We start from the raw sequence: 21625 nt of genomic DNA on the forward strand, positions 1-21625 counted from the left end.
CATGCATCATGGCTTTAGTACTTTCATACTCACCCTGCAGAGAGTCACCACTTGGGTCAGACTCCAAGGGAAGAAGCCTATCTGATTTGTTTTGTCTTGTAGTTCTCATTTCACCTCATATCATCTCAAGGTGTGATTTATAAATGCTTTTGCTTGAGCTTGGATGTGACAAATCTTGAGAGATGTTTTTAACACCTTCCAATTTTTAAATAATCATCTGAATAGGAGTTGAAGGACTGCATCACAAGGTTTGAGTTGTGGTTTATGATGAATTGAGGATATATTTTTCTCTACAATTTTCATCAGAAGATCACTTGGTAAATCTAACCATCTGCAGAAAGATAAACGGTGATTTTTAGTCCCAGATGTTCCATTAAGGTGTTGTTAGATCTTTTCTCCACCTAGATGTTTAGTGTAATGCACAATAAAACAGATACAATACAGAGTTTTGACAAATGCTAGTTATGGGAAAAGACTCTGATATGAACAAAATAGAATAAATTTATAAAGTCTGGGTAAAGAATGTTGCTTTCAAATATAAAATGTAACCCTTAAATATGACAGGCAGAAGAGGGCTATCTAATCTCAATTCTTGCATAGGTATTAAAAGATAAAAAGATTATTTTGTTTATATATCACTATGCCGTAAACATGAAAGGCACTAAATAATACCTTTGAATCGTTGACAAAATTTTGTTTATATCAGTTTTATTTACCAGTACAAACTATACAAAGTTGTATTATATAAAATCATACATTATTTTCTGTCAACATGAGCCTATAATTTGCCAAATGCTTAAAAGTCCATAAAGAAACAAATAAAACATCACATATTATCCACACTTAAAATAGTTATTTTATTGTAGGAGTTGTCATATATAATTTGGTATTCATTTTAATTTTTATCTATAAATAATACTTAAAAGATAGCAATACAGAGAAGCAAATTTTGAAATGAATTTAAAATAATTCTCTACACTCCTAGATACAGGCAAAATTTTGTCTTTCATTTTTTTTTCTATCACATTTTAGGGTCTGTGTCTTGAGTTACCACAAATCAAATAGCAAAATATATAGAACAGGGACTTCCCTGGTGGCGCAGGGGTTGAGAATCTACCTGCCAATGCAAGGAACACGGGTTTGAGCCCTGGTCCGGGAAGATCCCACATGCCGCCGAGCAACTGGGCCCATGAGCCACAACTACTGAGCCTGTGCGTCTGGAGCCCGTGCTCCGCAACAAGAGAGACCGCGATAGTGACAGGCCCGCGCACCGCGATGAAGAGTGGCCCCCACTCGCCGCAACTTTGAGAAAGTCCTCGCACAGAAACGAAGACCAAACACAGCCAAAAATAAATAATTAATTAATTAATTAATTAAAAATTAAAAATTAAAAAAAAAAAGTAGAATGGACTTTTAAAATTCAAGACAGTTTATCATTGTGGAAAGAGTTGCAGAATGGAAGAGGCCCTGAGATCTAGTTCTACTTTTTTTTTCCTTATAAAATAAGGCAGTTAGGCTACAACATCTTTATGATATTTTAAGCTTTATATTGAATATTTCTAAGCTACAAGAAAGATGTTTTTGAACATTAGCTAAAAGGGTAGTAAAAAGTAGTAAAAACTTCATTAAAAATATGAACATTATTCAAGTACTTTTGAACAACTAATTTGATTAACTCTTTGCCATCTCACTAAAGAGTTTGGGGCTTCCCTGGTGACACAGTGGTTAAGAATACGCCTGCCAATGCAGGGCACATGGGTTCGAGCCCTGATCTGGGTAGATTCCACATGCTGCAGAGCAACTAAGCCTGTGTGCCACAACTACTGAGCCTGTGCTCTAGAGCCCACGAGCCACAACTACTGAGCCCGCGTGCCACAGCTACTGAAGCCCGCGCGCCTAGAGCCTGTGCTCTGCAACAAGAGAAGCTGCCGTGATGAGAAGGCCACGCACCACAACGAAGAGTAGCCACACTCGCCGCAACTAGAGAAAGCCTGTGCACAGCAACGAAGACCCAACGTAGCCAAAAATTTGAAAAAAAAATTTTAAAAATAACAAAAATAAATGAATTCATTAATTAAAAAAAAAGAGTTGAATCTCCTTGCCATTCCTCCACTAATTTACACAAAAAAGTGCTTATTTTTTAATAAAAATAAATATTCTGTTTTGAATGAGTGACATGCGTACATCTTCTGTCCCAAAGCACAGGGACTTGACTATACTTCTTTCAGTTTTGTAGCCTGCAACAGTGTCTTGCACGGTGTCTTACACAAAATGCTAAACTTCTATCAAATAACTGACTGAATTATTACAGAAGATATTAGCCAGAGATTTACTAGCTAGACCACAGCATTCAAATTATTCGTTTATTCATTCAATAAACACTTGCTGAAGGTTTACTGTGTACCACACGCCAGACTAGGGGCTTGAGATATAAAAGTAAATACAGTTGCTAGAATTAAAGGAGCTTATAAAATAGCAGGCTGACATTTAACAAATAAATTACCATGTAGTGTGATATATCACCAGTGTAGGAAGTGATGGTGTGTGGATGACAGTAAAGATTTCCCGGACTAGAGGATGTTATTTCTAAGCTAGGAATTAAAGGATTACTATGTGTTTGTGAAGCCGACCCTGTGTGCTTGCAGTGTGTGTGTGTGTGTGTGTGTGTGTGTGTGTGTGTGTGTGTCTTGTATTCCAGGGAGAGAGAGTGATCTGGGCCTTCCGGGAGGTGAGAAACAGTGTGGCATCCTTGGGGCAGGCTTGGTGGAAGAGAGGATACATAGCAAGGAGAGTCTGGAAGAGGGATGATGAGAGATGAGGCTGAGTAGCTGTGAGCAGAGGTACCACTGTAAGTGATGGAGAGACAATGACAGATTCTAAACTGGGAAAATTATCAATCACTCCAGTAGCACTGGGGAGGATGGCTCAGGGTCGAGAATTACCACAGGTAGAAGACCTACTTCAGAAGCCATTGTGAACATCTAGGCAGGAGATAATAAGGGCTGAGACTCCGCTGGTGTCAGAGGTGATGGAGAGCAGCATATGGCTACCCAGCTGCTTATTGCCTCTGACACAGAAATTTCAGATTTTTGCTTTTATTAACTCATGTGGTTTTATTTTCTAGAAAAACATTTAAAACTTAAACCATAAAAGTTATGGCCAAGAAGATTAGTAGAAAAGTCCCAAAGTTATGCTTGCAGGGGGAAAACAAAATTTGAAGAAGAAAGGCACAAGAACTATATCCTTGCTAATTAGGTTTTAGAACATGGGGAAAAGGCTTCTGTTCACTCTCATATGTGTCAAATCTGTCATAATACAAATGTTCTGAATGAATTAAAAAGCCTATCTCTTCAGTCTAGTTGACTTTATTAGATCTGAACTGAATTATCGATGCCAACATATTTCTTATAATGAGTGTGTGTGTGCCTTACCGATTTAGCCCAGCCTGCAGGTGTATGCAGTAACACTCCCCGAAACGTTTACTGGGGGAGAGGGCAGTGAGCTTCACATAGGAGGTGAGATTTAACGAGCAGCCTGAAAGAGGAGTGGGGATACAAGTTTGGTAGGTTTGAGAATAAACGGAAGTGTTTAAGCATAGAACTACACGAGTGTTCTCTGCGGGTGTTTCCTGAATCAATCTCTGGCGGAGCAATCCTACATCTCTCCTGAAAGAAACGGAGATGGAAGACACGGAACTCGGTGCCGCTGAACTTAAGCTAAACTGCCTAAACATATGGTAGACCCGGGATAAGTGTTATCTGAATCAGATTTATGTAGAATAGTGTGAAGGATTTTGAGTTTTAAGAACAAAACATAAATCATACTGAACAAACAGGTAAACACAAATCCTATACTTCTCAAACTTCATTAAACAAAGCTGTTCAGGTTTGTTTTTTTAAAAATCTCTATTTTTTACCCCTAATCAGACGTGAATCATATTTTGTGTAAGCTAGTACCAGAATTAATCCTATACCTAAATAAATTACTTGTATCTTTTACTTTTATTTATCACCAAGAATTAGTAAAACTAGTCATAAAGAGGCATCTTATTTTCTATTGTATCCTACATATATTTTTAACTTTTTAGTGTGGGAATTTTAAATATATACAAAAGTAGACACAGCATAATAAACCCCAATGTACCCATCATCCAGTCTCAACATTTATTATCTCATCACAATCTTGTTTCATCTTACCCTTTTTCTTATTATTTTTTAAATTAAAAAATTTTAAGGAATCTAAGGAAAAAAAAAAAAAAGGTCATGAAGAACCTAGTGGTAAGACAGGAATAAAGACACAGACCTACTAGAGAATGGACTTGAGGATATGGGGAGGGGGAAGGGTAAGCTGGGACAAAGTGAGAGAGTGGCATGGACATATATACACTACCAAATGTAAAATAGATAGCTAGTGGGAAGCAGCCGCATAGCACAGAGAGATCAGCTCTGTGCTTTGTGACCACCTAGAGGGGTGGGATAGGGAGGGTGGGAAGGAGGGAGACGCAAGAGGGAAGAGATATGGGAACATATGTATATGTATAACTGATTCACTTTGTTATAAAGCAGAAACTAACACACCATTGTAAAGCAATTATACTCCAATAAAGATGTTAAAAAAAATTTAATTAATATTTCTCTCTTTATTTATTTATTTTTTAATTTATTTATTTTATTTATTTTTGGCTGTGTTGGGTCTTCATTGCTGCATGCGGGCTTTCTCTAGTTGCGGCGAGCAGGGGTTACTCTTCGTTGTGGTGCGCGGGCTTCTCATCGTGGTGGCTTCTCTTGTTGCGGAGCACGGGCTCTAGGCACGCGGGCTTCAGTAGTTGTGGCTCGTGGGCTCAGTAGTTGTGGCTCGCGGGCTCTAGAGCTCAGGCTCAGTAGTTGTGGCTCACGGGCTTAGTTACTCCGTGGCATGTGGGATCTTCCCAGACCGGGGCTGGAACCCGTGTCCCCTGAATTAGCAGGCAGATTCTTAACCACTGCACCACCAGGGAAGCCCTCTCTTTATTTAAAAAAATTTTTTTAATTATTTATTATCATTTTGAAGCAAATCCTAAACATCATATCTATTTCATCCTCCAAATTTCAGCATGTCTCTAAAAATGAGGATTCTTTGAAAAAAAAAAAACATAACCACCATACTGCTATAGCACTTACAAATTAACAATAATTCTTTCATTATATATCTAGCCAAAGCTCAAATTTGTAATTATTTCTTCAATGTCAAAAATAGATTTTTAATTGTTTGTTTGAGCCTGGACCCAAATAAGGTAAATACATTGCAATTGCCTAATATGATCGTCTTTATTAGTCTGTAGTTTCCACTTCACCTCACTATTTCTCCTTGAAATTTATTTGGTTAAGACACTGGGTCTTTAGCCTGCAGAGTTTCCCCCAGTCTAGATTTTGGGAGTTGCAGCCCCATAGTGTGATTTAACAAGTTCCTTTACCCTTTGCATTTCCAGTAAATTGGTAATTGGATCTAGAGGCTAGATCAGATCCAGGTTAAATTTTTTTTTTTTGGCAAGACTTCTTCATAGATGAAGTTGTATTTTTCATTAGGGGAGCCATAACTTCTGGTGTGTTGTCTTATTATGATGTAACAGCTGTTGCTGCACAATGCCTAGAGTTTCATACACATATTTTAATTTCAAAAGTTCTGACGTTAAAAACTATTGAAATGGATTTTCTGAGCAACTAGAATTTGTTGAGAGAGTATGCCACCTGAGATTAGCAACAACAAAAAACACTTTAAAAAAAAACCCTGACTGCAAATAATTCCTAATGACACTATCAAAAGTTTGCATTGTTTATCCAAATTATATGCCATGAATCAGCAAGCATCTTGACAAGGAAACTTTTTATGTGTGATATAAATCACCAATTGCTTCCTTATTTAAAAACTGGATGATGATCACAGCTCTGTGACTCCATAAATTTGAGTTTCTAATATTATGCAGAAGAACATAAAACCTGTTTATGCATTATAATACAGCAATAATGTATCTTTTCGCAATCATTGGCATAACTAAATCTGTTAACTTGCCTATAGCATGCATAGTGACAAGTTTGCAAAATGATCAGAATTTTAAATTTTAATTCACCTGCAATTCAAATCCCTGCAGCAATTAAAAAGAAAACCCACGCCTATCAAACCAACAAATGCCTTTAACTGAGTAAGATGCAATTTACAGGGAGAGTGTTTTCATATGCTCTCTGAGGCTATAGCAAAACTGGAGTCCAATAGATATTTCTGCATATTAAAATAAGTCCTGATTGAAATTCTTTGCTTCTGCATCTTAAAATAGTCACAGAAATTCAACAGAAACCATGTTATTTTGGGCTGCCCAAAAGGTTGTTTTCCCATGTTTTTAGCTACTCCTATGGAGGTAAAAACGAAGTAAAAAAAAAATCGAGATACTTGGATCGGGAGTTAGCAAACTTTTTCTGTAAAAGTCCAAATAGTAAATATTTTAGGCTTTGCAAGCCATTTGGTCTCTGTCACAACTACTCAACTATGCCATTGTATAAGGAAAGCAGACTTGGACAATATGTAAATGAATGAACATGCCTGTGTTCCAATAAAACTTTATTTATAAAAACAAGCAGTGGGCCTTATTTGGCCTGTGAGTCATAGTTTGCTGACCCTAAGTTAATTCAAGTCAAATCTTACTGTCTATTGAAGAAAATATTTTTTTTTCTTTTTCTGCATAATAAAGGTTGGCTGCCCACACTAATTGAGTTCAACAAAAGGTAGCTTCATTCTTTGCTTCATTTGATATGTGTTGACACAAGTTTTGCTATATTTTTAAAGCAAGTCCTTTGAAAAGGCCAGCCACCTGTCTGAGTTTATTAGAATTAATGAAGGATAAGAACGGATTGTCCTGTGTAGAACAAAAGAAATCTGCCAGGAGGAGGGTCAATACTTGAAGGATGCCTTGTGCATTTTTATTTAGTTTTGTAAAGCAAACACTTCAAAGTTGAAAACCAAAGAAAAGTTGAACACCAGAGAAAAGAGAGAGAGAGAAAAAAAGATTTCATGTTAGGGTTAGAAATCAATCATTAACTGTAACATTAAACATGAACTTTGTATTCCTGTTACTTCAAACCACAACAATAACAGTGAAAAACCTCCCCATTCATTTAAAGTTGGCAACTCACTTTAAAGAAGCCATATAAATTGTTCCATTGTCTGAAATTAAAAATAAATGTTCAATATATCTTATATTTGCTTACTATTAACTTTTGTTATAACAGATTATTAAATTGCATAATCATTCCTTGCAAAGATAGTCCTGCAGTCTTAAGGATTTTAAAATACTGTGTTAAATATGATTTATAAGCCCAAATGAATGTGTTCCAAAAAGACAATTTATTTCAGTCTGATATTTCAAAAAATTTGTCTTAAATTATCTGATTAATTTTTGTCACTGGATGAATCAGGCAGAACATAAATCAAGATTACTTTTTATTGTATTTTAAAATTTGTAGAAGAGCCGGATGCAAACTCAATGGTGGACATACAAGGAAAGTACATTTTAAGTTGTGATCAATTGAGGTGAACTGAAACCTAGAGATCTATATGGAACTTTCTTTCCCTGTTAGGGTGAAGTAAGTTTTCTTTGCTGGTAGCAAAAATATATCTTTAAGCTTAGACTTGTTTCCAAAGGACATTTCCTGGAAGGTGGTCCAACGTGTTTTTCGAATGTTAAAAAGATTACTCACAAACAGTCAACAAATAATCTAACCCTTGCCGTTTGCATTTTCCCCAGTTCTATGAAGTGTCAAGTGTTGAAGATTGCTCTAGAGTCCATAGGAATTTTTTTCCAGCTCAAGGGAAAATTAAACTTTTGAAACATAAGGAAAGATTTTACAATATGTGTCTTTTCTTTTCAAATGAGGCTTGACTTTTAGGCTTGACATTTGAAAACTTTAATATTGAGGACACAGATAAATGATCTTTATATATACAGAGGAAAAAAAGGAATTGGTAAACAAGCCTACAACTGCTATTTATAAAATCTGCTAATGACCCTGCTAATAAGAGACAGATTAAGGAATGTATTTTCCACAGATTTGTCCCTGTAGTAGCGACAGTGAAACACTATGATTTTGACATTCAGTTCCTAAACGACAGGGGGGAAAAAAGAAGCACCACAGATTACACAGTGATGCACCATGGTGTGTTTGTAAATTATATTTACATATTTACAAAGATGGTCTTCAACACAAACTTGAATTTGGATGTAAAGAAAGTATTTTTATTTAATGATGAAACTGTAAATATGGAACATGCCCTCAGTACTTGTTCTTGTTTGTGTGCTTCTGATCTCATCACAGAAATGCTTGTTTTGGGGAATTTCTGGCTGTTCTCTGCTCATTTGCACAGTCTTAGATCCGATGACCTTTAAATTTATGACCTAGTAAATAATCTTTCTCAGTTTTGGAAGAAAAAGAGATGGGTCAATAGAGTTTTAATTACAAAAATCCTGGCAGTGACACTGCTAATAGAAAGCAGATTCCACAATACTAGATGCAGTCTAGTCAACTCTCCGTTTATTTACATTTTGTTCTACCCTAGAGTGTTACCAACTTTAAAAATATGGTTTTTAGAGCAGTGTAATGAAAAATGGCTCATATACTCATTAAGTCTGAGAAGATTCTTGGGTATCTGTTTTTGTGGAAGCACAGACATATTTTCAATTAAAGATACAGTAAGCTTTCTGAAATGTATAAAGCATTTTCTGGAAAAACAAGTGCACGGTAATATCTATAGGACAGCTGTCACTCCAATATGATTTTTTGTTTATATCTTTTTAGTGGATTATCTATATAATAAAATTGATTTAAATTGCTGCAGTTCGCAAGCACTGCAGGTTTAACTACATTGTTATATACAAGTGAATAAGTGAGTTTTGAACCTGTAAAGGGTTATATATCCCTGATACAAGGAATTTCTGACATATTGGCAACAAGTTCTTGCAGATCCAGATCAAGCCAACAACAAGTGGGATAACAGAAGCCTTTCATGATGTTATGAATGGATGATGTTCAGTTAGAGGCTTTTAGTTGAGGATTACTGTGCCAGGCTAAATGACTAAGTTAAAATACTTGGGAGAAAAATTCATCTTTGTGTTGCCATTTACCTTCTAAATCTTCTGCAACACAGTTGGCCATGGGCTGGGGTATCCTTTAAGACTAAGCGTTTTAGAGGAGTGTCTTACTCTACACACTAAATGCCCTGGCACAAGAACACATTTTTGGGAAAGGAAGAATTGAGAGGTTTTTGTTTTTAATCAAATAATAAAGAAGTAAGAGGAAGCCATGGCAAAGTGGTTTGGAGAAATGGCTGGTTTTGGCAGATAAAAACCTCTAATATTGCCTTTGGACTGTTGTTTCTGATGAATTTGTTTTACATAGCATAGTTAGGCTGTAAGTAAATTCTCCGAGTAATTAGGTTGTGTCTACATATTCAGTTTGGGAACTTTTGTAGAACTTAATAAGTAAGTTGACTTATGTATTTTTCAGTCTTAAAAAATTCTTTACCATAGTGCATATAGAAAAGTGCACATATTCTGAGTACATGCAGCTTGAGGCATTTTCAGAGTTCTCACTGTAGTATCCAGTCCCTACATCAAGAAATATAACATTACCAGCATCTGAGGAGCTAAGGAAACCACTATCTCCTTATTTCTCAATTATGGGTTAATTTTCATTTTTTAACTTTATATAAATCAAGTCATAGAGAATGGATTCTTCTGGGTCGAACGTCTTTTGCTTGACATTGATTCATCTATATTATTATGAGGAGTTTTAGATTGTTCATTTTCATTGCTGTATGTGTTTTATTATGTGAAGATGCCACGATTTATTTATCCATTCTACTATTTCTTGGGTAGTTCCCAGTTTTAATGATTATGAACAATGCTGCTGTAAACATCAATGTGCATGCTTTTCAGTCAATATGTCTATACATTTCTATCGTGTACATCGCTGCCTTAAAAAAACAAGTTTATCACAGTTATTTAAAAGTATTTGCCAACTCTAATATTGAAATAATCTGTGAGTCTGCATCTATTGTTTTATTTTTTCCTGTTGATAATTGGTCATATGTTCTTGGCTCTTATATATCTAGTAATTTTTTATTTTATGCTGTACATTATAATTAAAAGAACCAGAGGAGCTCAGATGGCTTTGTCTTCCACTAAAGTGCAGGCAGATAGATGTGGAGTAAGGAGAGCATCACTTTAGTCAGTCAGAGGTTGAATTGGGCTGGAGCTGGGTGGGTTGCAGGGTTAGTAAAATTCAGTTGATGTCTTGCTTGCTCCTGTTCTTCAAATATGGTCCTATGATATTTTGATTGAAAGCCTGTCAATTATTTCTCTCTTCAGTCAGTCCTAAAAGACTGCAAGAGCCCCAGCTCTGTGCTTTCAAAGTTCCCAGTCCAGTTCCCAAGCCACCTTTCCCAGGCAACTTCAAGAAATTGCAAAAGTCTTAAAGGAAAGACTGATCATGTGCTTTAGACAGTTCTCTCCCCTGGCATGTGTGCTTCCTAAGCTCTAAGAAACTGCAGGAAATCTCATCTGCCTCTTCAGAGCTTACGCCTAGCTCCACAACCGTCTGCATAGCCTCAGAGCTCAACAAATGTCCCGGGAGGTAAAACATCAGTGTATCTGTGTCTCCTCAAGTTTCCAATTTGTCATCTAGCATTGTCCAACTACTAAATGCTTTTCTGGTTTCTATTTTCCATGATAATGATCTCTGGTTGGGACCGACCCTATCCTATACTTAGCCTGAACTTAGAACAGCAAATGCCAGACTATCACAAGATACTTTTATAATATTTCTGTCTTCCTGGAATTTTAGTTGGTTTATTCTTTTTTGTTTTCACAGCTTGCTGATATTGTTATGAACATTAAAAACAATATATCTCTCTTTTTCTACTTTTGCAGTAGAAGCATTGGCCTCTCCAACCTACTACATCTCAGAAGCAGAGGTCAAGTAAATTAATTTTAATTACATGTTGCATTAAATAATTCTCTGTATTTTACAAAGGAAATATGGTATCTCAATTTGTATTCTCACAGCAAGTCTATGAATTAAGCAAGATGTGAGTCAATCTATTTTGTGGATTAGGTAACTAGTGTCCAATAAATTAAGTCTTTTGCAAAAGGTCAGTCTGCCAAGGGGCAGAGAACGGCCTTGTCTCTTTTAATTCCCTAAAGTCCAGTGTTACTATCTGCACTCCACAACTATTTTTAACTAATAAGTACAAAAATAGTCACAGATACTTTGGCAGATACTTACATCTTAATCAAAGGCTTGAGACCAGCAGGACAATGTTATGTCTCATTTTTAAATTTGGTAGCAATTAAAAAAACCTGGAAAACCACATACTCAGTGGGGTTTACAGGACACTGAAACCCTGCCCCCCAAATATTTATCCCGCTCTGCTGTTATGGGTCTTGCCTGGATTATCATGATTCTGACTTTATACCTTTGTGTTAAGTGGAGTCTTCCTAGGACTCCTTGTCAAAACACAGATATCCTTGGAAAAGCAGGAATGAATGTTTTTTATATGATAGTGGGAATGAACTTCTAGAAGGTGGGAATAACATGCCCTTAGAAGTGAGTCAGAGTGGTGAAATGCACAAAAGCAAAAAAGAACAGATAACATACAAATTTCACCATGCTTCCGAAAGCCAGCACAAGTGCAGGTAAACTGCAAACAGTAGGATGCTCAGAGAAGACAAGTATTGTGAGGGGTCAGTTAACTGTAAAACTGTAGAGGTTATGAGTGGGAGGAACCTGATAACTGGGTTGAAGAGTCCTCCAGTTCAAGGGAGAAAACTAGCAGCCTGAGAGCCAGATGGTGTACATGTGTCTACTTGGGCTCTCAGTAGGATGATTTTTAAGTTGAATATGAATGTCATTAGAGGGGCAGTATTTTGCAGTTCAACACAGTCCCCAAATCTTGCTATTATGTTTTGTTCATTGATGTTTCCTCTCTGCCTCTTGATAGCATTTGAGCTCATAACCCTTGACGAGTTAAATCATTTTATTTTATAGGTGAGATCCTGAGCCCAGAAAGTGGCACATCCAGCTTAATGAAACATATCCTTCTTGTCATTATTCTCAGAAAGCACCTTCTCAAATTAGCTCATAACCTATTAATCATTAGTTTACCCAGTGGTTATTTCACTGCACAACACGCTCTTTTTTTATACTTTTCTTTCTCCTAGACTGCCTTTTCCTTCCTCCAGCTATAAAAGAACAGACATTTTAGCTTCAGATGATTGATCTAAGGCTAATGGATAGAAAATATGAAGCAGCTTTTAACCTAACTATAATGATTAACTTTCTGTAAATTTCAGTTGTCCCACAAAGGTACAGTCGTTTTGAAATGACACACGCTCTGTCATTGGATGTGCTCAAGCCAGAGTTAGGAATATGAAGAAGGAATTCCTATTTTCTATGGAAAGTTGACTTTGAGATCTCAAAATTTCCTTCCAATGTAAGGAACAAATATAAATTGTGATCTGTATCTGTAACATCTGTACATTTAGCATCTGTAGTGGTAGGTGTATTCATGATTACATCTGAATCCATCATCTTCCAGAACTATATCTATACTCTTCCAGCTCTGTGTTTATCTCTATCTACATGTGTCACAAAATATGTAAACTTGTTTGTGCACTCACATGTTTATTTAATATAAATGTATCCAGTATTTATTATGAGCAATGCAGTATTTTCGGTGCTATTGAGGCTGTAACAGTAGACCAATTGCCAGAGATAGCCCTGTCCAGTAAGGTTGTTTAGGATTAAAAGAGTTTTGGAATAAACTAAATGTGAAAGAGATTGAGGATTCTGTTAGACATCTTTGATTTAATCTGTGAGTTGATAAGACATCCTTATGGAATGTTTTCTAGGGTTTAGTTCTCTATCCAAAGCAGTCAGAGGCCTTGTATTCCAGGAGGTTGTGATAATGTAAGTAAAATATTGCTGGGTCTGGACAGAGATTGTAACCACAGAATTGGATGAGAAAGAAGCTGTCTTTCAAAAGATTTTGTATCTACTTAAGAACTCTAAAAGTTGGTAATTAAAGATTTTGTTTTCATTCTCTCTCTTTTTTTCTTTTTCCTTGTGAAATAGACAAACAAAACAATTTTTGTTCCTTTGTAAAATTCTCAACTAATGAAAAGTTTGGAGATCTGTAAGGACGGACAATATGGCAAGGCTACTTGAGTTTTAGAAAGTTTCATTTAATTTCAGTTTAAATAAACTGCAAACACAGTTTGCAAACACATGGGGTGGTTTGCAAACTTCCTATAATTTGGAAACAACTACTTGCCTGACTCAACATTTCAACAGTTTGTTTTTCTACAACTGATGTGGCAGATTGAGAGAAGAGGTGGGTGTTAATCTTCTAGTTCGAAACCTTCAGCGACTCAAAGGTCGTGGGATATAGTACAAAGTTCTGAATTATTTTACTAATTTCTTATAGGAAAAGTATGTTATGGGGAAAGAAAAAAAAAACCTCTTGCTTCATAAGAGAGCTGTTTCTTTACCAAATAGCTATAAATATCAGCAAATTTCTTTCTAGCACCTTGTTACATGTAGGACGTTTAGATTGTGATAAATATTTCTACTAAGTAGGCTTGAGATTGTGTCATATCTAAGAATCCATTGCCAAATCTAAAGTCATGTATAGTTACATCTAAGTTTTCTTTTAAGGATCTTATAGTTTTAACTCTTATATTTAGGTTAGGTCCATTTTGAGTTAATTTATATATATGGTATGAGGTAGGGGTCCAACTTCATTCTTTTGCACATGGATATCTAGTTGTGTTTTACTAGTTATTACCTTATAAGGAAAGAAAATTAACTTGTTGCCTCATAAGAAAGCCATCCTTTTCTAAATAGCTATAATTTTTTAAGCAATTTTAGAATTTATTTCTAATATACTGCTAAATGTAAGATTTTATGTCATGATAAATTTCCAAGAAGTACGCTTGAGTTATAAATATTGAAATTTGAAATTGTCTTCTATCAGTTGAGAGGCTAGAATATTTCAGGATGTGTAGTAAGTTAATATTATTTAATAATTGTTTATTAAGAGAGACTTGTTGGTGAGGCAAAGTGTTTTGAGAGAGTAGTATCCTTACCTTTTGAGTTCAAAATCAAACTGCTACCACACAGCTACTAGACAATGGGTGATGTTGGCAGTGGGGGAAACTATGTGTTCTATTCTGTTCCATTGGTCTCTTTATCTATCTTGATGCCAGTAACACAGTATCTTGGTAACTATTGTTTCTAATAAGTCTTGATATTAAGGTAATGTAAACCCTCCAATTTTCTTTTTTTTTTTCAAAGTTGTTTTGGTTATTCTAGGTCTTCTGAATTCTATATAAAGTTTTGCATCAGTTTTTAAGTGTCTACAAAAATGCCTACTGGGATTTTTTTCAGATTATATTAAATCTATAGCTCTATTTGGGGATACTTCAAATCTTAACAATATTGAGTCTTTTATAACCCATAAAATAGTACATTTGTCCTGTTACTTAGGTTTTCTTTAATTTCTCTCAGCAGTGTTTTGTAGTTTTTTGTAGTATAGGTATTTGTCCCTATGTATTTCATCTTTTTGATGCTATTATTAATAGCATTGCTTGTTAAACTTCAGTTTCCAATTGTCCATCACTAGTGTACAGAAATAAAGTTGATTTTTCTATATTGATCTTGTATCCTGCAACCTTGCTAAAATCATTTATTAGCTCTGGTAGCTTTTTTGTAGATTCTTTTAAATTTTCTACATAGATAATTTTGTCAGTTGTGAATGTGGACAGTTTTGCTTCTTCCTTTCCAATCTGGAGGCATTTTATTTCTGTTTCTTGTATTATTGCACTGGGTAGAACTCCTAGTTCAATGTTGAATAGAAATAGTGAAAATAGATGACCTTGGTTTAGTTTGTGTCTCTTGAGCTTGGTGTTTGTTGAACTTCTTGAATCCGTGGTTTTATAGTTTTAATCAAATTTGGAAATATTTGGCCATTGTTTCGTCAAATATTTTTGGTTTCTTCCTTTCCTCTTTTTTAAGGACTCCAGTGAAATGTATATTAGGCTTTTTGATTTTGTACCACGGTTCACTGGTGCTTTTTCACTTAATTATTTTTTCTTCTTGGTTTTTATTTTCAATAATTTTTGCTTCTTTTTCTTCACTCATCTTTTCTTCTGCAATGGATAGTTAATTTCATTCAGTGTATTAAAAAAATTTCTTCTCCTGTTAAGGCAACACCCTTTTGAGTATTCTAACCAATGCTTTGGGATTATGATATTTTCCAGTATGGCTGATAGGAACAGGAACTATTTCTGCCTCTGTGTGGTGGCCTGGCACTGCTCCTTCTAATCCTTTTAATGATTTTTACCCTTATCTTGGGTGGTTTGGTCACTGATCAGTACTCTGCTGAATACTCAAGGGAGCTCCATGCACATCTCCATAGTCTTCTCTCTGTGCAGTACTTGGGCATCTGTGCAAAGGACACACCTTATAGAGTGATGCACACTTCAGAAACATGGAGTTGGGAAACTTTTTCTGTTAAGGGCCAGATGGTAAATATTTCAGGTTTTGCAGGCCATATGGTTTCTGCTGCAACTATTCAACTCTGCCATTATAGCCTGAGAGCATCTACAATATGTAAATGAATGGACATGGCTGTGTTCCAATAAAACTTTATATACAAATGTATGTGGCAGGCCAGATTTGGCTTATGGGCCTTAGTTTATTGACTCCTGTGACTGTCTTTTGTTTTTTGATTTTGTAGTTACTGTCTCCTGCGGTAGGACGTAAGACAGAAAGTCTTATTTCAAATTCACAGCAGAAAGAAAAGTATATTGCTATTGAAACTTTTCAGATTGGTGTACACTGACACTTGGATTCGTTATTTTTGCTTCTGTGTCTGCAATGCTAAGTAGTGAATCGTATAATGCTGACATTTAAGCTAATTCCTCTTTAATGTACATTTGACATATGAGGCAACATATTGCAATCTAAAAATAATTAAGATAAATCATTTGCATATATTGCTGTGGAAAAGCAAAGCATTTTTCATCCCCTCCCTCATGGTGGGAGGGATGCACTGCAGTCACATTAGATGCCACTCTTGATGCACATCTGCATCTCTCATAAAGTGACTGGGTGCCATGGATGGAGCTGAAGCGACAGCTCCTAGGATGTTCTGTCATCAGACAACCTCCCCAGACGGGGCTGCGTTCCACCGTCTGCACTCCTGAATTGCTGGAGAGCTTTGGCAGGCAGGCAGTGTGCTGTGAAGGATTAGATTCTGTCTCCCTCCCTACTGCATAAACCCCCAGAGGATTCCCCTCTTCAAGTTTTAGAAGATTGGCTCCAACCAACAGGTCCAACAAGCGGGCACGTTTGTGAATTGAATATCTTGATGCTATACAAATAGGTCATGGTTGAATAACCAGTATGTATGAATTGAATTTTCTCTTGGTGGGAGTGAAGGAAAACTCTCATAGTTTTTTCTCCGGGGACTTACACGACCATATAACAACTGTCACAAGGGCACAATATGTTTTTGAATAGAATGGGTCATTTCTTTCTCTGGGCACTTCATCTTTAAAGTTAGCTGATTATATTTCAAAAGGCTGTTGTAATGTATATTCTTTAAAGGAAGACTTTTCTCCATTTGTGCTGAGCAAGCAAAGGTTTCCAGTTTTATTCTGTGATTACATATTATGAAATCAAAAGGCTGTCAGTTATTTCTACACAAAGGCAATTTGTTAGTTCTCTGTAAATACAGATTTTTGGCAAACTTTGATAAAACGCATGTGCTATTTTTCTATACTGTAATTTTCCTTGACAAGAAGTCAATTTTATGAACAGATTTATCAAGTTTAATTAATTATATAAATATTTACTTAATGCATATTATGTATAATGTGTCTTTGCTACAAAGTAAGCTCTATAATAGCTAGGAATATATGTGTCTTTTCATCACTGTATCCTTAATGGCTGGAGATACACAACACATAGTTTGTATCATGAAATATTTGTGCAGTAAATGAATGAATGAATATAAATGACCTCACTGAGCGAGGTGATGAATAACTGTTGAAACGAAAAAAGGTGGATTTGTTTTCAGAAGATAATAACTTCACTTTACAGTGTTTAAGGGTGGGAGTCTTGTCTGTTGAGTAGAGTATGAAATGTAATCTTTCAAGAAGGTCATTGATGGTAAGACAATTTATAGAGAACATCAGAGAAACTTCTATGAATAACTTGGAGAAAATTACTTATAATAACAGGAAGAGTAAGGTGTGTGAGTGAATGAAATAGAAGAACCACCTTTATTTAATGTTAGATGGTTGTTCCTGCTCTTTTCTAAAAACATCAAGACTCCTGGCTGAAAATACTAATTTACATTTTGTTTTGAAAAATATTCGTATGTATTCAACAAATGAGTCCTCACATAAAGAATCATTAGAACATACAGAGCCAGTATTATGCTCATTCTACACAATAACTTCATAACAGATTGACAGGCTAATTAACGCAATCGAATTTTAGGTGAGGAATTTAGCAAACTTTATTCTCATGAAGTGGGAGCAGTCATTCAGATGAAACTGTATCAGTCCTCAATTTCCAAATGCCTGGGATTTTCCATCCTTTTTGTTACTGTTGCTAGTGTCTATCTGTCTTGAATTATGGTTAGAAAACGTAGTTTGTATTATGATATTTCTTTGCAATTTGTCTTATGGACCAATTTTTGTCTGCCTCTCAAAGTGGCTTTCTATCCACCCCCTGTTTACCCTATCAATGATGCTATAGCCTTACTGGGTTCTGGTTTTAGGCAGGGATCTCTGATCCTGTGTAAAAATCAAACCAAAGTTCAAGGTTCAAGGTCATCTGAAACTGGTAGATGCACCAAGGTCAACTGTTGGCTTAATTGCTTATTCACTTCCTAGGACTGTTGCTTTAACTTCATTTCTGATCCTACAGGAATTTCCTCATTTTTTCCCCAAGCCCAACTATTCATTCATAAGGGTAGTGGTAGTATTTCTAGTATTTCATCTAGAACTCTTGCTGAAATATTATGAGATAGAGAAGTCTTGTCCCAAGGTTCTCTGTCCTTCTGTCTTTAGGCCAAGGAGGGAGGGGAAAAAGTGAGCAAGTGAGCTGTAAACACTCAGTTTTGATCATTACTATCTATTTAATTGATACAAGATTTGATGGTGGTAGAAGTTGATGATGCAGGAAAACTGGAGGTAGGGACTGAGTTCAGAGTATGCGATAAAGTTTTAAACTGATAAAAAATCTCTGGATTTGTGTTCTAGTGGTCAGCCATGTCCTTTGCAAAATGGGAGTGAGGATAGTCTAGCTAGTTTCTAACTTTGTTTTCAATGTTTAAAATCAGTGAAATGAGATTTTAGAATTCCACTGAGTAAAACTAATATTAGAATTCCACTGAGTTTTATCTCGTTTATTCATTGTTAGAGCTAATAATTTAAATGGTTTATTTTAAAAGAGTTATAGATGCTCCTTTTTTTATTCATGTGAAATAATATAGTCTATTACTATGGTGTAGTGTTTTACTTAAAGCCATTACCTTGCAACATCTATATAAGATATAGTTCTTGTCTTCCAGAAATGGTGGTGATATAACTTGAGCTGAAATTGAACCATCATCACTCTAACCCGGGCTGTATTATCAGTATACTTTGTGTGCCTCAACATATTTATGCTTCTCATTTACAAATTTTTATACTTTTTCCAGTTTGTGTATGTACCCGTTTTCCAAGTTAATACATGAATAAATGAGGACTATAGTAACGCAATCATAGAGTAATGGAATATCTTAGGAATTTAAGTAAAAATAACTCTTTTTTACTACTGTTTACTACTAAAGGTGTAAATGGTAGATATTGGAAGACCTACAAAACAGGAATTAATAAACCCAATTTCTAGAAACTCAGCAACTACCTCTCCTACACATTACAAATATTCCACTCACAGTTCTAGTGGCTTAAATCTCATTGTTTGTTTAGTTGTTATTCCTATGAAACAGTAAGTCATGAAATTTGTTTCCATCATACATAATCTCATAATTTTGTGCTTTTTTATGAAACCTACACACTTGTATGATATTTTACCTCCTTTTTTTTTTTTTTTTTTAAACATCTTTATTGAAGTATGATTGCTTTACAATGGTGTGCTAGCTTCTGCTTTACAACAAAGTGAATCAGTTATACATATACATATGTTGCCATATCTCTTCCCTCTTGCATCTCCCTCCCTCCCACCCTCCCTATCCCACCCCTCTAGGTGGTCACAAAGCACCGAGCTGATCTCCCTGTGCCATGTGGCTACTTCCCACTAGTTATCTATTTTACATTTGGTAGTGTATATATGTCCATGACACTCTCTCACCCTGTCACATCTCACCCCTCCCCCTCCCCATATCCTCAAGTCCATTCTCTAGTAGGTCTGTGTCTTCATTCCCATCTTGCCACTAGGTTCTTCATGACCTCTTTTTTTTTTTTTTTTTCCCTTAGATTCCATATATATGTGTTAGCATACTGTATTTGTTTTTCTCTTTCTGACTTACTTCACTCTGTATGACAGACTCTAACTCCATCCACCTCATTACAAACACCTCCATTTCATTTCTTTTTATGGCTGAGTAATATTCCATTGTATATATGTGCCACATCTTCTTTATCCATTCATCCGATGATGGACACCTAGGTTGCTTCCATGTCCTGGCTATTGTAAACAGAGCTGCAATGAATATTTTGGTACATGACTCTTTCTGAATTATGGTTTTCTCAGGGTATATGCCCAGTAGTGGGATTGCTGGGTCATATGGTAGTTCTATTTTTAGTTTTTTAAGGAACCTCCATACTGTTCTCCATAGTGGCTGTATCAATTTACATTCCCACCAACAGTGCAAGAGTGTTCCCTTTTCTCCACACCCTCTCCAGCATTTATTGTTTCTAGATTTTTTGATGATGGCCATTCTGACCGGTGTGAGATGATACCTCATTGTAGTTTTGATTTGCATTTCTCTAATGATTAATGATGTTGAGCATTCTTTCATGTGTCTGTTGGCAATCTGTATCTCTTCTTTGGAGAAATGTCTATTTAGGTCTTCTGCCCATTTTTGGATTGGGTTGTTTGTTTTTTTGTTATTGAGCTGCATGAGCTGCTTGTAAATCTTGGAGATTAATCCTTTGTCCGTTGCTTCATTTGCAAATATTTTCTCCCATTCTGAGGGTTGTCTTTTGGTCTTGTTTATGGTTTCCTTTGCTGTGCAAAAGCTTTTAAGTTTCATTAGGTCCCATTTGTTTATTTGTGTTTTTATTTCCATTTCTCTAGGACCTGGGTCAAAAAGGATCTTGCTGTGACTTATGTCATACAGTGTTCTGCCTATGTTTTCCTCTAAGAATTTGATAGTGTCTGGCCTTACACTTAGGTCTTTAATCCATTTTGAGTTTATTTTTGTGTATGGTGTTAGGGAGTGTTCTAATTTCATACTTTTACATGTACCTGTCCAATTTTCCCAGCACCACTTATTGAAGAGGCTGTCTTTTCTCCACTGTATATGCTTGCCTCCTTTATCAAAGATAAGGTGACCATATGTGCGTGGGCTTATCTCTGGGCTTTCTATCCTGTTCCATTGATCTATATTTCTGTTTTTGTGCCAGTACCAAACTGTCTTGATTACTGTAGCTTTGTAATATAGTCTGAAGTCAGGGAGCCTGATTCCTCCAGCTCCATTTTTCGTTCTCAAGATTGCTTTGGCTATTCGGGGTCTTTTGCGTTTCCATACAAATTGTGAAATTTTTTGTTCTAGTTCTGTGAAAAATGCCAGTGGTAGTTTGATAGGGATTGCATTGAATCTGTAGATTGCTTTGGGTAGCAGAGTCATTTTCACAATGTTTATTCTTCCAATCCAAGAACATGGTATATCTCTCCATCTATTTGTATCATCTTTAATTTCTTTCATCAGTGTCCTATAATTTTCTGCATACAGGTCTTTTGTCTCCTTAGGTAGGTTTATTCCTAGGTATTTTATTCTTTTTGTTGCAATGGTAAACGGGAGTGTTTTCTTAATTTCACTTTCAGATTTTTCATCATTAGTATACAGGAATGCAAGAGATTTCTGTGCATTAATTTTGTATCCTGCTACTTTACCAAATTCATTGATTAGCTCTAGTAGTTTTCTGGTAGCATCTTTTGGATTCTCTATGTATAGTATCATGTCATCTGCAAACAGTGACAGCTTTACTTCTTCTTTTCCGATTTGGATTCCTTTTATTTCTTTTTCGTCTCTGATTGCTGTGGCTAACACTTCCAAAACTATGTTGAATAATAGTGGTGAGAGTGGGCAACCTTGTCTTGTTCCTGATCTTAGTGGAAATGGTTTCAGTTTTTCACCATTGAGGACAATGTTGGCTGTGGGTTTGTCATACACGGCCTTTATTATGTTGAGGAAAGTTCCCTCTATGCCTACTTTCTGCAGGACTTTTATCATAAATGGGTGTTGAATTTTGTCGAAAGCTTTCTCTGCATCTATTGAGATGATCATATGGTTTTTCTCC

Source organism: Eubalaena glacialis, chromosome 20 (assembly GCF_028564815.1).
Source record: "Eubalaena glacialis isolate mEubGla1 chromosome 20, mEubGla1.1.hap2.+ XY, whole genome shotgun sequence".
Taxonomy (NCBI): domain Eukaryota; kingdom Metazoa; phylum Chordata; class Mammalia; order Artiodactyla; family Balaenidae; genus Eubalaena; species Eubalaena glacialis.